This window comes from Pinus tabuliformis, chromosome J (assembly GCF_031772625.1).
Source record: "Pinus tabuliformis cultivar Carrire ecotype Pingquan chromosome J, CPIR1, whole genome shotgun sequence".
Taxonomy (NCBI): Eukaryota; Viridiplantae; Streptophyta; class Pinopsida; order Pinales; family Pinaceae; genus Pinus; species Pinus tabuliformis.
Window position 1 is genome coordinate 1,589,489,745 of NC_142295.1, and position 21,305 is coordinate 1,589,511,049.

The window sequence follows — 21,305 nt, forward strand, 5'->3', positions numbered from 1 at the left end:
AGGTTCGCCGAACCTCAAATTTTTTTTAAGGTTCGCCAAAATTCGAACCTCAAGGTTAAAGTTCGACGAACCTTGTGACATAGGATATAGTTCTTGATACAGGTCCTGACAATATTCATGTTACAACAATTATTCATTTTTCCATTCTTGTTTCAAATACTACTTCCACTGTTATTCAAAAAGTTCATAAATAAAATTTTGAAGTCACTCTAGGCACATAAATTCATATCCAAAATAACGATAAGTAGATTGAAGAACAGTGTTTAAGATCAGTTGATCAAGTAGCCTTTGATAACAATGAGACAACTCTAGCTCTTACTCACACTTTAATCAGGACTCCAATTAGCTCCAGACCTGGTGAGTCTCAGTCTGAAGTATTAGCATGCTCTCTTCCCCTTGTCCATATGGTGTATATTCCATCCATGGATATATTTTACAGTCCAGATAAAAAGGATATTGTGAAGAAAACCTGAAAAAGGAAAAGGACAAGTGATTTAAGTTCAACGTGTGAATTTTCTTTACAAAATGTCTGGGATGGATCTCAGCTTACGTCAGAGAAAGCTATTGGAGTCTTAGCTGCACATATTAGCACATATGCAAATGAAAATATGGATTTTGCTGACAAATTGAAGGACTTATTAAACAAAAGGATGATAAAATTCAAGAACTTGAACAACAATTGCCATAGCATAAGGATCAAGTATTAATTCGATGGAAGAGAAAGAAGAAAAAAAGAATAAAGTGCAATCTAAACTTCAGGTACAAAATGAGCAACAAAGTCTTGAAATAAAAAATTTGTTGATTAGTGGCTGTCATTGATGTCAATCCAAGCAGCACCAGGGGCTACCCCAATCTTGCATGGGAATTTTGACTTGATAACTCATCCTGTTTTCGAGTCTAGGATCTTCTAGATGGACTCTACTTGTCAAGATGTTTCTATTGATCTATGGCACGCCACGTAGTTCTTCACGGTTTGAGAGTTATTCATGTTTGAAGTTAGTAACTCAAGTTAGTGGGCTAAAACCCCATGGGGTTGTGGCATGGCACTCATCATTGGTTATGGTGATTGAATAGTCAATAATTAATAATGTTTTATGCACCTAAAATCCCTCCAACGTTCACTTTTTGAGGACCCTCTCAACTCAAGACATTTATATAAATAGTGACCCTCATATCGTCCTCTAGCAAGTAATTTTCAACGAACTATCTTGTAAGAAGACCTCTGTAATTTTCGGCCCTCATGAGATTATAACACAAGATATATTGTGGGGATTTTAAGATTTCCTTGAGGTCTGGTTAGGACACAAAATTATGATCAAGTTTGAAGATCTATTTTGAAGCAAGTTTAGAGCCTAGGATTCTAGGATTTTACTACTTCAAACAGGTCATTGTGGAATTTTCATTATAATTTTCTTTTGCGAAGCTTCAGAAGCTGTAATTAAAACCCATTTGAGGCAAAATCTTGATGAACCTCGTGACTGAATTTCCGATCTTGGTTTGCTATATTTTCGGAGATATGATTTACAGAAGTTAGGGTTTTTGCAAGCTCATGAATTCCATGTCAAACAGATGACCTCGGGAAAATCATCATAACTTTCTCTCTGACCATTGGATTCAAATTTCGTAAATAGTGACAGAAATAAGACGGACTATAGTTTGTTGGATATCAATTTCAGGGTTGAAGGTTGAAACAGTGACACATGGCACTTCGTATAAGTTCGCTCTACTGAACTAGTCTATAATCAGGTCATCATGAGACATTGGGCATAATTCTTTCTTGAAGAATCCAATCTCGATCAGGACTTATAGGGCTACCACAGGACAAAATTTTAGACCTTGGAGATCCGAAATTACATAGATACAACAAATTTAATATCGAGCTCCTAGATGGCAAGAAACTGTATGCATTCAAGGATCACTGCAGTAAGGACCACACATCAACAGTGAAGGGTAATTCTGCTACAGAAAGGTGTGTATGATTAGTGTTTGCATTTGAAGTTTGAGTACCATCTTTGACATATGTTTTTTCAGGACAGTGTAAGTATATTGTTTTTTATTTGTTTGGGTCTTGCTTGCTAATGCATGTGCAAGAAGGATGACACTTTAGAACAACTCAGACACATACTAGAAGGACATGCAATGGCAAAGTACCATTACTTGAAGCAAGGAAAATAGTACCTCAAAAGCGGCAAGTGATCCAAGAAGAAATGTCAAGTCAAGTGTCAGGTCTTGTCAAAAAGCCAATGTTGTAAAAGAGTCATCATTGTAAATTTACAAAAGAGTCATCATTGAAAAAGTCATTTTTGTAAAAGAGTCAATCTACCTAGAGTTGAAGAGGCATTGTTGGGAGGTATAGCAGTCATTGTTGGGATGATTTCATGCTTGGGTTTCAGGTCATAATGTGATTGGGTGTTCGGTCAAGTACAAGACAATCATTGTAAATCATATTGTATCGTGGATCATTGTCCCTGGTATAGGAGTCCACACTCTTGTCTCACATCTGATCATTATAGGGTGGCAGGGAGGTGCTAGGCAGGGGCATGAAGTTGCCTATAGTTTGGAGCCTATGAACACTTCAGGTTGGTAAGTTGGTCTAGGATGTTGGGGCATCCATTATAGGGTGGCAGGGAGGTGTTAAGCAGGGCCATGAAGTCGCCTATAGTTTGGAGCCTGTGAACACTTCAGGTTGGTAGGTTGGTCTAGGATGTTGGGGCATCCATTCAGTTGACTACTGAAGAAACCAAGACGTTGGGGCATCCTTCTACTGGAAGATGGAGAAGAATGATTTTCTAGAATTCTAGGAACTTGTAACTTTCATTTCAGTTGGGGCTAAAGATTAAAGAATTTATTAGAAAAGTGTTCGGTGTTTTTGAGCCAGAGGGGGTTTTTTGGGTCAAAATTGTGTTGTTTTGTTTACTGTTGTTATTGGATAAACATTACTAATAATTAAAGATCAATTAATGCTCTGAAAAGATTTAAAAGTGTTAATTGCTAAGGAATACTAATTCACCCCCCCCAATGTTTCTAACAATTGGTATCAGAGCTTGGTTCATTCAATAATAGTCTAACCACTGGAAGGAGATCATGGAATACACCAGGAATATATTTCCTTTCTTCAATGGAAATAACTATGCACTTTGGAGTGGAAGAATGCAGGTTCATTTGTTGGCACAAGGATACGAAGTATGGGAAATCGTTGAAAAAGGCTTCACATCAACCCCGTATGAACAAGGTAAGAAAAATATGGTATATGATGCAAAGGCTAAAGATCTTATTATCAGTGGGCTTATCGAATCTGTCTATCTTAAGGTATTGAGTTGCAAAACTACTAAAGAGGTATGGGGCAAGCTTGAGAATATATATGCAGGTGACTCACAGGTTAAATAAACAAAGCTTCAAATTTTCAGGGCAAAATTTGAGCAACTCAGAATGAAGGAAGATGAATATATTGTTGCATACTTTCAGCGTGCTGATGAAACAACAAATACATTGGAAGGTTTGGGAGAACTTGTCAACACAAATTGTTGTTCGAAAGATCCTCAAAACCTTGCCAACAATATTCAACCCAAAGGTATTTGTCTTGGAAGATAGATTGAATCTTACCAATCTCAGCATAGATGAATTGAATGGAATTATTACGGCATATGAAATGAGGATTAAAGAAGAGGATGGCACATCTCACTTAGAAACAACATTTTCCGCATCCAAGAAGCCTAGTAAGGATAAGGATACTCCGAAAGAAAAACCTTGCAGTTGTAAGGATGAAGAAAAAGAATAATATTAAGAAGAATTTTCAGATAAAGAATTTTCCTACTTCACGCGGAAAATGAGAACAGGTACGGGAAAATTCAAAGGTAAAATTCCATTAATATGTTTTGATTGTGGTGAGGTTGGGCATTTTGCAGCCAAGTGTCCTCACAAAAATGAGGTTGTTACGAAGGGAAAGAAAGGTCCTAGGAAGTACAACAAGCAAGGCAAGAAGAAATGGTTTAAGAAGAGTTTCTTCTCCAAAGAAGATAGCTCCTCATCTGATGAAGACAGTGATAACAAAGAAGAAATCAATGAAAGAGTATTGTTTATGGCCAAGCACAATAAGCAAGAGGCATATGACGAAGAAGGAGAAGAAGAGATGACTGAGGTTGAATTTCAAAACGAAGTGATCACGGTTATAAAAAAGCTCAAGGCCAAAAAGAAGCACATCAACACTCTTGAAGACAAATTAAATATAGAAAGGGAATAGGTCCTAATCTTAAAATCAAGGTTGAAGAATACAAACAAATTGAAGAATCACTCGGGAAATAATTAAAGGAAAGCAACAAGGAAAAAGAGGCATTAGAAGCTGAAATAGTCTCTGTATGAAAGGAAGTAAAAAATGGAAAAGCTCTTTAGAAGTACGCCAAGAGCTCAAAGCCATTGGAAGAACTCATCAACAATCAGCGAGCATGCAGTGACAAGAGCGGTCTTGGTTACAAAGAAAAATCTGAAAAAGAGTCAAGTCCTTCTATGACAACAAAAGAAGATGGATATGCAAAATCTACCAAACAAGTAGATCTCTCAGCGAAATCAAGAGATCAAGGCTCATAAGAAGAACCATGGAAAATAATTCCTCGAAGAATATTTCCTCCCAGGTATCAAACTATATTTTATGGTCATTGTTATTCATGTGGAAGGTTTGGACACAAAGTTGTAGAATGTTGCATGTATGTTTGGAATGAATATAGTTCCAGAAGATCTTTCAGAAATGGATATTCCATAACTCAACAGAATATCAACAGATTTGATCATTTGAGAGATGATGTTGAATGTTACAAATGTAACAATTTTGGATATCTTGCTAAAGATTGTAGACTTTGAATCTCTTCAAAGGAATTCTCACAAAATCAACAATGAATAAGTATGGAAAAAGAAGACTAAAAAATGTGTTTATCACTCTCAAGGCTCAAAGAAACATAAACGTTTGGTATGTTGACAATGGTTTCTCAATGCATATGACTGGAGATAAAAATAATTTCATATCCTTGAAGGAAAAGAAGGATGGAATGGTGTCTTTTGGAAATGATGGGTCTTCAAACAGCATAGGAGTAGGTACGGTCACACTTGGAAGCAAGGGTGCATTAGTGAAGGATGTGTTGATGGTTGAAAATATGAATCACAATCTGCGCAGTGTTGGATAGATGTGTGATTAAGGACACACGATGTTATTCAACTCTAAGAAATGTGAAATGAGGAAAGGCAAATTTGGAAAATTTGTGGCTACATCAAGCAAAGCTCCAAACGACATATACATTTTGGATCAAACACCTAAAGGGTGCTTTTTGGATAAAGAAGATGAAAGTTGGTTATGGAACAAACGAATGGGACATATATATTTCGACAATTTGGTTAGGATCAACAAAAAGGAAGCAGTAAAAGAAATGTTGAAAATTTCAAAACTTGCGAATATGATATGTGAATCTTGTCGGCACAGAAAATAGACAAAACTTGAGTTCAAGACAAAGGAACAGTGTGTGTCGCGTCCATTGGAATTAATACATATTGATCTATGTGGTCCTATGAGAACAAAAGGTTTAGACGGTGAATTATACTTTATGCTAATGATAGATGGTTACACCAGAATGGCAGCTGTCAGTTTCTGAAATAAAAAATCTGAGGCATTCGAATGTTTCAAAATCTACAAGGAATTGGTCAAAAATGAAACCAATTTGAAGATCAAATGTCTCAGATCAGATAATGGTAGAGAATTCACATCCAAATCATTTCAGAAATACTGTGACGAAAATGGAATAAAAAGGCAATTCTCAACAGCCAGAACACCACAACAGAATGGAGTTGCTGAAAGAAAAAACAGAAACGTACAGGAAATGGCTAGAACAATGTTAAATGACTCAAAATTGGATGATAAATTATGGGTTCAAGCAATCGATACAGTCGTATTCATTATAAACAGAGGTCTGCTCAGGAACAATTGAAACATGACTTCATACGAACTATGGAAGGGAAGATCGGCTAACATCAAATATTTCAAAATATTTGGAAGTAAATATTGCATCAAAAGAGGAGACCACAAATTACGCAAGTTCGATTCCCGTGTTGACAGAGGCATTTTCGTTGGTTATTCACGTAAAATAAAGACTTATGGATTCTACAATCTGAGGAGAAAGCAAATATTTGAAAGCATAAATGTTACTGTTGACGAAGACCGTGTTCTAAAGGATAACAATGAGATCGTCTCTGATGGGCTTGAGGCAGAATCTGTGAAGGATGAAGAAGAAGCTCCAAAACAAGACCAATCAAATAAGGAAGCAACAGTCAACCAAGAGGAAATAAGAAATGATCAGTAGGATGTACAAGAAACTTCTCTAAAAATATTAAAAGAATGTTGTCAAAAGAATCATCTATCAAATCAAATCATCGACAACATAAATGAAGTAATTAGAACCAGAAGAAGTCGACAGCTTTGTTCATCACAGCAAGCCCACCTTGCTCTTTTAGCAACTTTTGAGCCTGGCAATTTTGAGGAAGCTAGTCAAGATGTTACTGGGTAGCAACTATGAATGAAGAACTGGATCAAATTGAGAAGAAAGATACTTGGGAATTGGTTTCATGACCAAAGGATAAAAATGTTATTGGAACTAAATGGGTCTTGAGAAACAAATTGAATGAGGATGGACAGGTTACCAGGAATAATGCAAGATTAGTCTACAAAGGATATGCACGAGTAGAAGGAATTGATTTTGAAGAAACATTTGCTCACGTTGCCAGAATGGAAGCTATCGGGATGTTTCTCGCTTATGCATGCTCGAGATAAATCAAGGTGTACCAAATGGATGTTAAGTCAACCTTTCTAAATGGTGAATTGGAAGAAGAAATTTACATTGAACAACCCGAAGGTTTTCTACTCTCTGACAAGGAAGACTACGTCTGCAAATTAAAGAAGGCACTATATGGTATCAAACAAGCTCCTAGAGCTTAGTATGATCATCTTGATGGATATCTACATCAACAAGGATTCAAGAAAGTAAGTGTCGATAACAATATCTATGTGAAAGTGGATCAAGATAACCTAACAATTATCGAGGTATATGTGGATGATATAATCTTTGGAAGAAATGATGAAAAATTAAGTAAAAACTTTGCCACAAAGATGCAAAGTGAGTTTAAAATGTCTCTACTTGGCGAGCCGACATACTTTTTAGGGCTTCAGATATATCAATAGCATAAAGGAATATTTATATATCAAACCAAGTACATCAAGGAAATGCTCAAGAAATTCAAGATGGAAGATTGCAAGACTGTCCTTACCCCAATGGTAATAGGTTGCAAGTTAAGTTTAGAAGATTCGTCAAAGGATGTGGACCATAGGTTGTATAGATCTATGATTGGCATTCTTCTATATGTGATAGCTTCTCGGCCAAATGTAATGTAGGTAGTTGGACAAGTAGCAAGATTTCAAGCAGCACCAAAAGAATCTCATATTATCGTTGTCAAAAGAATTCTTCGATATCTTAAGGGCGCCGCAAAATATGGTCTATGGTATCCCAAAGAAAATGATATAGTTATCCAAGCTTATACAAATGTAGATTGGGCAGGAAGTGGTGATGATCGAAAGAGTACCAGTGGAGCAACATTCTATCTAGGTGGTTGCCTTATTTTATGGTTAAGTAAAAAGCAGTCTTCAATCTCGTTATCCATAGTGGAAGCAGAATATATCGCGGCAACAACTTGTTGTACTCAAGTTCTCTAGATGAAGAAAAATTTGTAAGATCTTCAAGTCAAGTTTGATGAGCCTATTCGTATCTTCTGTGATAATATCAATGCTATCAATATCTCCAAGAATCCTGTGACGCGTTCCAAAACAAAGCACTTTCGGATCAAATATCATTTCGTTAGAGAGTAGGTTACTGAAAAGAATATCAAGCTTGAATATGTTGGTACAAAGGAACAAATTGCTGACATATTTACCAAACCATTATCTCGTGAAGCATTTGAGTATCTTCGCCAAAAGCTTGGGATTCTCCCAAGTTCTCATTAGATAGGATGACAATTTGTCAAGGGGAGTTACCCTTTTCCATTGATGACAAAGGGGGAGAGAAGGCAGGAGGAAGAGGTGTCATGATCGCAGGGGGAGTACTTGTGTTGCCATCAATGCCAAAGGGGGAGATTGTTGATCAGTGGTTGTCATTGATGTCAACCCAAGCAGCACTAGGGGCTACCCCAATCTTACATGGGCATTTTGACTTGACAAGTCATCCTATTCTGAGTCTAGGATATTCTATATGGACTCTACTCATCGAGATGTTTCCGTTGATATATGGCACACCACGTAGTTCTTCACGGTTTGAGAGTTATTTGTGTTTGAAGTTAGTAACTCCAGTTAGTGGGAAAAAAACCCCATGGGGTTGTGGCATGGCACTCATCATTAGTTTTGGTCATTGAATAGTCAATAATTAATAATGTTTTATGCTCCTAAAATCCCTCCCACATTCACTTGTTGAGGACCCTCTCAACATAAGACATTTCTATAAATAGTGACCCTCATATTCTCCTCTAACAAATACTTTTAAACAAACTATCTTGTGAGAAGACCTCTGTAATTTTTCGGCCGTCATGAGTTTCTACCATAGGATCTGTTGCAGGGAGTTTAAGGATTCGTTGAGGTTTGGTTAGGGCACAAAATTATGATCAAGTTTGAAGGTATGTTTTGAAGCAAGTTTAGAGCCTTGGATTCTAAGATTTCGCTGCTTCAAACAGATCATCGTGGCATTTTCGCTATAACTTTTTTTTGCGAAGCTTCAAAAGCTAAAATTAAAACTCATTTGAGCCAATTTGTTATTGTGTTTTCTTCTCGAATGTGTACGAAAAGAAACCACTTTAGGCTGTGGATGACAAACAACCTTAACAATCAAAATGGCTGCTAAACATTGTCGATCTGCAGCAAATGATAGAAACAAATCCTGCCAAAGCCCTGATCTATGCTACAATCATAGTTAAACAACAAAATGGAATAGTAAAATAAGCGCAAGTAACTCTAATAATCCAATGGAAACCAGATATATAAAGAATATATTTTATTAAACAACACCCGTGAAGGGAACACATAATGTTACCAGTCCTTCTCTATGGGATGGGTTCTTGGCTATCGTCAAATGTCTTCAACTTTTGTAGAGTCTCTCTCCTTTATAATGTGTAAAACCCAGCAAATAAAATGTTTGAGCTTAATGAGAATTCAGATGGAAAAGAAAAATGGTGTGCGACAGTGATAATAGTTAGAGTTACAACAATGAAAATAATAAAAAGTGAATAATGAATGGAAAACCCTTCTATTTATAACAAAATATTAAGTTATCCTCGAATAATGAGTAATAATAAAATATTATTAACCCCATTCTAGAATAACCATTTGGAATATTTTATTATATTTGGTTAGAGGGAAAAAGTATTTAAACTTTTATTTAGAAATAATAAATAAATAAATGATTTATTTATCATCTCAAGAAATATGATTAAGGGATAATAAAAAAAAAAAAAATATATATATATATATATATATTGATTTATTTAATTATTACTAAGGCATTTGGTCAAACTTGACAAGGAATAATATCTAATTAGTCAGTAATTAATTATTCCTAGAGAAAAATAAGATAATTAATGATATATATATATTTATTTCTCATAATTGGGTCAAATGTGACAAGGAATATTAGTTAAAAAATGGTTTAATTAATTATTTCTAAAAGATAATTAAACAAATGGTGATTTATTTAATTATTCTTCATGATTTGAATTATAAATTGCTTAACAAATGTGGTTTATTAAGTAATTTCTCACAATGAAAGCAATTTGACTATGGTAAAATTGGCTTCACATGGTGTACTTCGATCCATCTAGTAAATAATGGCTAGATGATCAATTTTTTGTGATAACACTTACCAAAGAGCGAACCCTGCCGACGCATTTGTCAGGAAGTCTCGGGAGAAAAAGTTGGTTGATCAGATGAAGAACGACTTCGGCTTAGCTAAGAAATCCCAGGGATATACCATTAGCTTCATTAATGATGAAGTTGTGCATTTTTTCGAGCACATTCTTGTTGGTAAGATAATGAAGAAGTGTCGAGCGAACGAAGTGTCGGCCCCAGTTGTATCTTTGGCTGCGTAGTGCAGCAAGGGGGTCCTGTTTAACTAGAAAAAGTATTTATGTTAGGAGTTTTTGGAGGATTATCGCGAAGCGCAAGAAGACAAGAAGCAATTCCACTACACATGGTTATTGCTCTTAATTACACTAACAAAATGGAGAACGTCAAATGATTTCATCTCTTGGTTATTCATGTTTATCTCTTGATTGTCCCTGCTCATGTGTTGAACATTTTCGAATCTGAAAAAAGAATAATTTTGACATTGAAGGGAAGCTCAGCCTACCACCCTTTGTCCATCGGGGTACTACTCGAAATCTCTGTCACCGAGCTACTACCCAGGAGTATCAGTGGGGATCTAAATATGTGATCTATATCATCATTAGAGAGCATACCATCAGGGAGCATGACTCAACCTGGAACCACATCGAGGAGCACATATCGACCCAGAATATCATGGGAGAGCTACTACTATGAAACCATATCAAATAACATGATATCGATAAACAAAAGGGACCACATCGCAACCCTGGAATCACATCAGAGAGCTCAATCTCAACCCAAAATTGCATAGCGGAGAAAATCTCAACCTAATACTATTTCTTGTCGATCTTCCCATTGATGAATCTAAGAAGTCATGTGATAGAACACCTGTTGTTAGAGTCAGTATTTGCATACTACCATCAGTGATCAAAATTGCTCTTTTCATATTCATTTTAGGTGTCCCACACAGAAATATTTTATCATTTCACTAGCTCATGCAAAAATATTAGTCACTGATGGTAGTCCTAGTCCAAAATCTTCCCTAAATGTGATTACTTGCTGGCATAGTTTCATATCTTGTTGACTGTACATCATCCATAAATTTATTTTTATCATGCCATTTGTATCAGTCATGAGGTCATTATGTCATCTTGAAATTCAGTCCTTCAAGGTCTCATTAGGTCTTTTAGGGTTTTTCAAGGTTTCATTAGGTCATTACGATTGCCAAGGTTTCATTCCATTGCATAAGACCAGCAAGTAAAGGGTGATCAAATAACATCCCTTCACCATGTGAAGATGATTTGTAAAGAGAAATTCTTATTTCATTATGTAATTTTATGTCTTTCAAATGTAATAATTTCACCATCCCAAGTTGTTAACTCAGTGTTCCAAAGATGCCAGACCATCAAAAGATCAATTTGTCAAAGGAAATAGTCAAGTGAAAGGGTAAAGTTTCAAAGGGTTAAGTGCATGCCAAAGGGAGTTGTCTTTTCCCAAGGGTGTCCAAATCATCATTTTCCACAAGCACTAAACCCTAATTTCCTCACCCATTGAGCTAGGGTTGGCTATGGAATCAGAGACATCTGAGTATATGAGGCATAAGGGAGGTCATTTCAGCAAGTATGAGGCCATTCCAACTCATACACATCATGTCTCCATCATTTTTCAATAAGTCATTCCAAGGGACAAATCATTTGCCACACATAGGGTCGGTTTTTCTTCAAACTATGTTTTAGACCAAACAGGGATGAATTTGGCAAAAGTGAGAGAGGTTTTTGTCCATAATAGGCCAAGGATGAAAACCCTCCTTCACTTTTTACACAAGTGTCATGGTTTTAGAGAAATGTCAAAAATACAGTTGCTACAAGAGAGTTGTTGCACTTCTACAGTGACTTTGGGAAAATCAATTTTTCTTCTAGTTGGATTGTCCAAATGACTTGCTTGATGAGTCAACTGATAACTAGAGAGAAATATCTTTCCAATGAGCTATCATGATCTCAATTTGGAGTTGAGGAAGACCTCCAAAAGTTTCCTGCAAGAGAACACTTCATTTTTGCACCCTCATTCTGCACTTTTTGACCAGTCTTGGGAGAATTGACTTTTCAGGGGCTATAATTGATCATTTTTAGTTCTTGATAGGTCCATTGTGTAGCCAAGAGAGAGACCTTTCCAACTAGTTATCATGGGTGTCAGGCCAGGCAGTAACTCCACAAAACAAACACTGATTCGTATCTTATTCCATAGGTAGGTCATTGTTATATACAATAGGGAGTGACTGTTCAGTTCATCTCCCGATGACTGTTCACATTCCTAATTTAATTATTTACATAAAATTCACCCAATCATGAAGATTAGGTGTCAACATTCCCCCCCTTAATCTGAAGGGATGTTGGTGAGTCCAAGCATCATTCTGAATCGTTCAAGCTTTTCCCTTCCAAGTGCTTTGGTGAAGATGTTTGCAATTTGCTCATTTGTGGAACAATGACGGAGATGGATTGTTTTGGCCTCAACATGATGTCGAATCAGATGATATTTAGTATTGATATGCTTCGTTCGATCATGGAACTTTGGGTTCTTGGCCAACTTTATTGCAGAGGTGTTGTCAATCATGAGTGGAGTTGATTGTACTTGTTTTACCTGCAAATCTTCAAGAATTTTCCTGAGCCACACAATTTCTTTCGTTGCTTCAGCTGCTGCCACGTATTCTGCTTCTATTGTGGAATCTGCTGGAACTGATTGTTTGCGTGATCTCCAAGAGACAGCTCCTAATCCAAGACTCAGCATATCCTGAAGTAGATACCCCAGTTTCTCTGTCTCCATCGAAGTCTGAATCAGAGTATCCAATCAAGCTGAAGTCGTCCACCTGTGTATACTTGATTCCAAGGTCTTGAGTTCCCTTCAAGTACCTTAGAACTCTTTTTGCAGCAGACCAATGTCCCTCACAAGGCTTTTGCATAAACCTGGAGAGGATTCCAACAGCAAATGAAATGTCTAGTCTGGTAGTAGTGAGGTAGATGAGACTTCCTACAAGTTGTCTATACTTTGTTGCATCCTCAAATTCCTTTCCTTCAATAGATGTGAGCTTTAAGTTTTGTTCCATTGGAGTAGAAAGAGGATTGCACTATGTCATGCCAAATCTGTTTAACAAATCTCCAATGTATTTCTTTTGAGAAAGAAATATGGATTTTGGATGTTGGGTTACTTCAATGCCAAGATAGTAATGAACATAGCCCAAATCAATCATTTCAAAACTTTTCCCCAATTCCTTCTTTATGGATGCAATGTAGCTTTCATTGTTCCCTGTCATTAAAAGATCATCTACATATACCACAAGATATACAACTGTTTTGCCAACTTTCTTGACAAATAAAGTTTCATCATCAAGATCAAAATGATTGAAGTTGAGTTTCAGAAGATGCTCAGTTAGTTTTTCATACCAGGCTCGCGGTGCTTGTTTGAGGCCATACAAGGACTTCACAAGTTTGCATACTTTTTGTTCATGTCCTTTCACAGCAAATCCTTCAGGTTGGGACACAAAAACATTCTCTTTTAGATCTCCACTCAAGAAGGCAGTTTTTACATCCATTTGATGGACTTTCCAACCGTTCTGAGCTGTTAGTGCAAAGAGTGTCCGGATGGTGGCCCATTTTGCTGTGGGGGCAAAAGTTTCCTCATAATTGACCCCTTCCTTCTGTGCAAAACCTTTTGCCACAAGCCTAGCTTTGTGCTTGTCAAGTGAGCCGTCAACTTTGTACTTGTTCTTGTAGACCCACTTGAAGCCAATTGGTTTGGTTCCAAATGGAGGATCAACCAGCTTCCAAGTGCCGTTCTTTATGAGGGCATAATACTCCTTTTGCATCGCTTCTTTCAATTTATCATGAGAAGCAGCTTCTTTGAAGGAAGTTGGTTCAAAATCTGTAGACAAGTTCAATTCACAATCATAAGAAACATCCATATCAACAGGTGAATTAGAGTCATCTACATCACCTCCATTTTGTCGGTTTGAATTTCTGGTTCTTGTTTTTCCAATTTCATCAGGATGAACACTTTCAAGTGTCTTTGACAGCTACTTTGGGGGACCTTTCTGAGATGGTCCAAGCTGCTTTGTTGATTGAGTTGGGACTGAATCAAGATTGAGTCTCCCAATTCTATCAATTACATCACTTAAAGCATCATCCGTTGTTGGAGTTTCATCCGGGGGAGAGTGTTCTTCAGAAGAAGATTCCACATGTTGATCTAGTATAGGAATCCCCCCTTCAAGATGTGGAATCTGATTATCAAATTCTTGAAATGATTTTGTTTTTGCGAATCTATCCAAGCGATCAAGTTGCTGTAGGAGCAATCAGTGCGCAGCAAAAAACCAAAGACAACAACAGCATAAAAGCATACACAAAAGACACAGAAGATTAACGTGGTTCACCCAACCATTCTGGGCTACGTCCACCAAACATAGGCATCGGCAATCTTTATTATCAAACAGGAGATTACAAGAGAATCAATTTCCTCACAAACTCTCACGCTCACACCAATCCGTATGGACACCTGTTTTATAGCCAAGAGAATCTAACTGCCTCATAAATCCTCTTACAACAAATATAGGCTGCATTAACTCTCTCCCAACAAAATAGAGCTAATATAGCAACTCAATCTTATTGTTGTCACCTACTGAGATTTTTGCCTATTTTATTAAAACCAAAAATCTCAACAATCTCCACCTTGACAACAATTAGCCTAATGCCCTGTTTCGTTATTACTTATTTTTTCTGCAAGCCAAGAGAAGCCAAACACCAACACAGCTTCTCTAACAAAACTGGTTTTGTGAACATGTCTGCACAGTTTTCCTTTGTATGCACCTTTTCAAGAGAGACTCCCCTTTTAGTGATAACCTGTCTTACAAAATGGTACTTAATTGGAATATGCTTTGATTTACTATGATAGGCCAGATTCTTAGCCAAATGTATTGCACTTTGACTATCACAAAGTAACTTGATGTTGTCCTGTAACCTACCAAATTCACCAAGCAAACCTTTCAGCCAAACCGCTTCTTTGCAAGCATGCGAAGCAGCAATGTATTCTGCTTCAGTAGTGGATAAAGCAACAATGTTTTGTAGCTTTGACATCCAGCTAATAGCTCCACCTGCAAGAGTAAAGACATACCCTGAAGTTGACCTTCTCTTATCCAAATCACCTGCAAAATCAGAATCAACATACCCGCAAACAAATTCACTACTCTTATTGTAAGTGATACAATAACTACTTGTGCCTCTCAAATACCGAAGCACCCATTTCACTGCTGACCAGTGTTCTTTACCCGGATTTGCCATATACCTGCTGACAACCCCAACTGCATGTGAAATATCTGGTCGAGTACACACCATCGCATACATCAAACATCCTACTACATTGGCATATGGAATTCGAGACATATATTCCTTTTCTTCATCTGTATTAGGACATAAACTAGAAGAAAGCTTAAAATGGGAAGCTAAAGGGACTGACACAGGCTTCACATTGTTCATACCAAACCTCAAAAGTATTTTCTCAATATACTACTGTTGTGATAGCGACAGCTTACCATTGCCCCTGTCTCTGAAAATCTCGATGCCCAAAATCAGTCTTGCTGCTCCTAGATCTTTCATATCAAATGTCCTTGCCATCTGAGTCTTTAACCTGTTGATTTCTTCAATGCTTTTGCTTGCTAAAAGCATATCGTCAACATACAACACTAAGTTAATGAACATGCCATTACTTAACTTCTTAAAGTAAACACAATGATCATATTCACTTCTTATATATTGTTGACTCAACATGAAAGAATCAAATTTCTTGTACCATTGTCGAGGCGACTACTTCAGACCATACAATGACTTCTTGAGCCTGCAGACAAATTTCTTATTGCGATGCTGAACAAACCCTTCCGGTTGTTCCATATAAATTTCATCATCTAAATCTCCATGTAAAAATGCAGTCTTAACATCTAGTTGTTGTAATTCTAAATCAACCAAAGCAACTAACGCTAACACAATTCTAATTGAAACTATTTTAACAACTGGTGAAAATATCTCATGAAAGTCTATGCCTGCTTTCTGAGAAAATCCTTTTGCAACCAGCCTTGCTTTGTATCTGTCCTCTGTATCATTCACACCCCGTTTCACCTTGAAAACCCATTTACATCCCACAGTTTTTCTGCCTTTGGGAAGTTCAACCAGATCCCATGTGCCATTCTTACCTAAGGCCATCATTTCTTCCTTCATGGCTGCTTTCCATTTGTCACTCTTTGAACCTTCTACAGCTTCCTGATAACACAAAGGTCCATCATCGTTAGCGGTCAAAGCAACTGAAGTAACATAATCATCATACCTTCTAGGAGGGCATTTGATTCTTGTAGACCTCCTTAAGGATGTTTTTGGTGCTTCCGCAATTCGCTGACTACCATCTATAGGAACTTCTTCATGATCACCATCTGAGACCTGTTCATGACCTACATCTGAACCCTATTCATAATCTGATTCTGAAACCTGTTCATGACTAGAATCTGAACTATGGTCATCATGACTATCATTAGAAGTGTTGTCAAACTGAATGTGCTGAAAATCAGATACATCATCCTGTTTCAATTTATTATCTACATCTAACTGTACAAGAGAGGATTCATCAAACTTACATCTCTGTTGATGATGATTTTGCGGGTAGTAGGATCCCACAATCTAAATCCCTTTATTCCATCACCATACCCAACAAAGATATACCTTTTTGATTTTGGATCTAATTTAGTTCGCTGATGTTTAGGCACTAGAGCATATGCATCACAACCAAACACTCTGAGTTTAGAATAATCACAAGGGTGACCTTTCCATACCTCTTGAGGAATCTTGCAGCCTATCGTTGTCGATGGTGATCGATTTATCACATAACAAGCTGTAGCCACGCTTTTGTCCACAACTCCTTCTGCAAACTAGCGTTACTCAGCATACTCCTTGCTCTCTCCAAAAGAGTCCTGTTCATGCGTTCAGCAACTCCATTTTGCTGAGGAGTATAAGCAGTAGTCTTATGTCTCTCGATCCCTGCATCCTTGCAATAGTTGTCAAATTCCTTGGAGGTAAACTCACCACCATTATCAGTTCGTAAACATTTTATAGTTCTACCAGTGATGTTTTCTACCAATGCTCTAAACTTCTTGAAAACTGTAAAAACATCAGACTTCCTTTTCAACATGTAGACCCACACTTTCCTAGAAAAGTCATCAATAAACGATACAAAATATGACGAGCCACCATACGAGGTTGTAGGTGTTGGACCCCAAACATCTGAATGGATATAATCAAGTATTCCTTTACTAGTATGTTTGCCTGTTTTAAACTTTTGCTTACTTTGTTTGCCAAACAGACAATGTTTACAGAAATCTAACTTTCCAGACCTTAGATTAGGAAGTAACTTGCGATCAGCCAAAATCTTTAACCCTCTTTCGCTCATATGGCCCAACCTTTGATGCCATAGGCGAATGGAACTACTGTCATGTTCAGACACCGTAGACACATGAACTGACCCTGTTCTTCCTTCTAACTGTAACAGATTTCCTACTTTGTTAGCTTTCATTACTAGTAGAATACCTTTGTAAATTTTCATTACTCCACCTTGAATGACAGTTTTATATCCATTTGTGTCAAGTGCTCCTAGTGAAATTAGATTTTTTCTTAAATCTGGTACATGTCTTACGTCAGTTAACATTTTGGTTGTCCCATCAAACATTTGCAGCTGTATACTCCCTATTCCCACAATATTAGATGTGACATCATTACCCATGTACACGACACCATCATTCACTGATCTATATGTCTTAAACCAGTCTCTATGAATACACATGTGGTTTGATGCACCGGAATCTAACAACCAATGTTGATCATGATTTGACAAATTAACTGATAAGACTTCGTCGCTCATACCTAAACCAGATGCCGAACCTGTATCGGTCATGTTTGCTTCCTTCTTTTCTGTCGATGAAGCTTCTTTAGAAGTTTGTTGTCGCTTCCAGCAATCCTTCTTCAAGTGCCCCGATTTGCCACAAAACCAGCACTTTACTTTACTCTTCTTTCCTTTTGACTTTGAACGCGAATCGTTGTGCTTACCAGAGCGTCTTTCTCTAGAACGACCTCTAGCCATCATTGCCTCTGATGTAGAGGTGTCAGCATTCGACCGCTTCCTGGTCTCCTCGGACAACAAAGCTCCGACGACATCATCAAATTCAATGGTTTCGGATGAACTAAGACTTATAGAAGTAACAAAATGATCCCACGACTCGGGCAACGAGCACAATAAAGTTATGGCTTTATCCTCGGATTCAAATTTTACTTCTATGCTTTCTAATTGCACCATTAGAGTATTAAAAACATTCAAATGATCAGTAATGGAAGTACCTTCCTTCATTCGCAAACTGTATAGCTGCCGCTTCAGGAGAATCCAATTTGTCAAGGATTTTGTCATATACAGCTTCTCCAACTTCGTCCACAAACCAGCAGCAGTCTTCTCTAACACTATGTTAAATAAAACATCATCAACCAAACACAGTCGAATACCGCTTAAGGCTCTTCCATCCAATTCATTCCATTCATCATATGTCACGGGGTAAGGCAGTTTGGATCTACCCAACAACGCCTTCGCCACGCCTTGTTGTACCAGCAAATCATGCATCTTTACCTTCCAGATCTCGAAATTGTTTTTGCCATTAAACTTCTCAATTTCAAATCGGGCACTCTGAGTTTTCGCCATCTCGTTTAAAAACAAACAATCTCCAAATCCAACTTTTAAATAAAAGAAGTTAATATATATACAAGCCGCCTATGCCTTATATTACACTGCCTTTGCTTTTAAAAAAAAAAAAATTGTTGTGCAAATTACAATACAAAACCGAGTAGCAAATTTTACCAACAAAATTGGCGCATTGGCACTCTCATCACTCCAGCAAATCCGCGCCGGCAGCAAAATCGTTTAGAGTTACAAAAATGGCGCGTTTATCCCCTTCGGATCCGCGCTGATCTGGAAATTGGCGCACTGGCGCACTTAAGACAGCCTTATCCGCACCTTTTCTGTTTATTGGCGCTACTGTCTTACCAAATCTCGCGCCAATCCCAAAACAAAAAATAAAAAAACGCAGCACAAAAGTATGCGACCATCACTTATCACGCAATCAATACGTAGCTGCAGCCAACATATATCACGTGGAGTTCTACATGTTGTTTCAACAGTTTTTGTGAACCGATGGTATGCGCACAACCACCTGCAGCGATCCACTAACACGCGTAACAAAATTCCAACGTAATACGCCAGCTCAAACCACGCTGCCACCGCAGTAAAGGTTAATCCACCGCAGCAAACGATGTCACGTGGAGTGTAGATCATCTCAGCAAAACCAGCGCAATTTAAAAAATAAAATGTTAACGCTGCGCTGTTTAAAAGAAAAATGTTAACGCTGCGCTGTTTAAAAGAAAAATGTTAACTCTGCGCTGATTTACAGTCTTGCGCTGTCATACGCAGGTCCGTTCATGCAGTGTTTAATCCCACCGCAGGTCCACGCAGGTTCACTGCACTTCAACCTCGGCACAGGGAACAGGCAACAGTTCCAACGCACAGGCAGATTTGGGCCCGTCAGTCCTCCGCCGCACGCTCCTCCAACTTGCTCTGATACCACTTGTTGGAGCAATCAGTGCGCAGCAAAAAACCAGAGACAACAACAGCATAAAAGCATACACAAAAGACACAGAAGATTAACGTGGTTCACCCAACCATTCTGGGCTACGTCCACCAAACATAGGCATCAGCAATCTTTATTATCAAACAGGAGATTACAAGAGAATCAATTTCCTCACAAACTCTCACGCTCACACCAATCCGTATGGACACCTGTTTTATAGCCAAGAGAATCTAACTGCCTCATAAATCCTCTTACAACAGATATAGGCTGCATTAACTCTCTCCCAACAAAATAGAGCTAATATAGCAACTCAATCTTATTGTTGTCACCTACTGAGATTTTTGCCTATTTTATTAAAACCGAAAATCTCAACAGTTGCCGCTCAACAACATTGTCAGATTTGGATGATTCAAGAAAAATTACATCTCTAGATACAACAAACTTTTTATTTACTTCATGATAGAGGCGGTATGCTTTGGAGGTGTTTGAATACCCCAGGAAGATACACTTACGACTTCTAGCACCAAGTTTGTTTCTATGTACCTTTGGTATCAAAGCATAACAGGTGGAACCAAAGATCCTGAGATGTTTTACCGAAGGAACATGCCCATACCATAATTCATAAGGAGTCTTGTTTCTTATAGCATTAGATGGACATCTATTCTTTATATATGCAGCACATAGAACAGCATCAGCGCAAAACATTATCTTTACATTTTTGAAGAAAAGCATGAATCGTACCATATTCAAGATTGTTCTATTCATTCTTTCAACTACACCATTCTGTTGGGGATTATAAGGCACAATTGTTTGATGTTTGATCCCATGTTGGCGAAGATAGTTTTCAAATTCATTTGATGTATATTCTTTTCCATTATCAGTGCGAAATTCGAATAGACCCAATATGAGATTGTGCATCATTTTCAATCCATTTATGAAAATTCTTGAATGTTTGAAAAGCATCAGATTTGTTCTTCAATAAATAAACCCAACACATTCTGGTGTAATCATCAATAAATGTCATGATATATTTATTTCCATTTGCAGAAGGAACAGGCATTGGACCACATAAATCTGAATGAATGAGTTCAAGCTTCCTATGTGCTCTTGAATGTGAATCATGAAAACACTGTTTGCTATGCTTTCCTAGAATGCAAGCATCACATTGCTTATGTTTCCTAGGAATTGTAGGCAAACCAGCAACACCATTTTTCTTCAATAAGCGGAGACTGTCATAGTTTAAATGTCCAAATCTAGCATGCCATAATCAACTTGATGGAAGTGTACCTTCTTCATGATGAGAAATATATGAGAAATGTTGTGCATGAGCAGAGGTTCCTTGCAGTTTGAGAAGCCTTTCTTCTTCTATTCCCCTCATGACAAGTGAGTGGTCAGAAGCTTTTCTTACCTCAAGCTTGCCATCAAACATATGAATGGAGTGACCTTGCTGGCGGATGTGGACCAAGGACAGCAAGTTTCTCTTGAGTTGTGGGAGATATAGAACATGATCCAAAAGAAAGTCTGGAAGACCAGGCAGTTTAAGCCTGATTGTGCCAAGCCCTGATGGCTTGATTTTTGACTGATCTGCAAAGTATACTGCTCCATCAACATTATCAGTGAAATCTTCAAAAAGATCTTTTCTATGAGTCATATGACAGGTTGCTCCTGAATCAAGTAACCAATCATTTTTCGAAGAAGCAAGTGAAGCATTAAACAAATCTT

The 21,305-nt window shown here is 37.6% G+C and overlaps 1 long non-coding RNA gene across 1 annotated transcript in view; it reads right to left on the minus strand.

The window, feature by feature from the left end:
• Positions 1–226: 226 nt before the first annotated feature.
• The window catches only part of LOC149233555 (uncharacterized), a 157,369-nt gene continuing 136,290 nt past the window's right edge, over positions 227–21,305 (minus strand). Inside the window, exon 3 of the long non-coding RNA XR_016247615.1 lies at positions 227–469. This is a non-coding gene — a long non-coding RNA (uncharacterized LOC149233555). The remainder of the gene's footprint in view (positions 470–21,305) is intronic.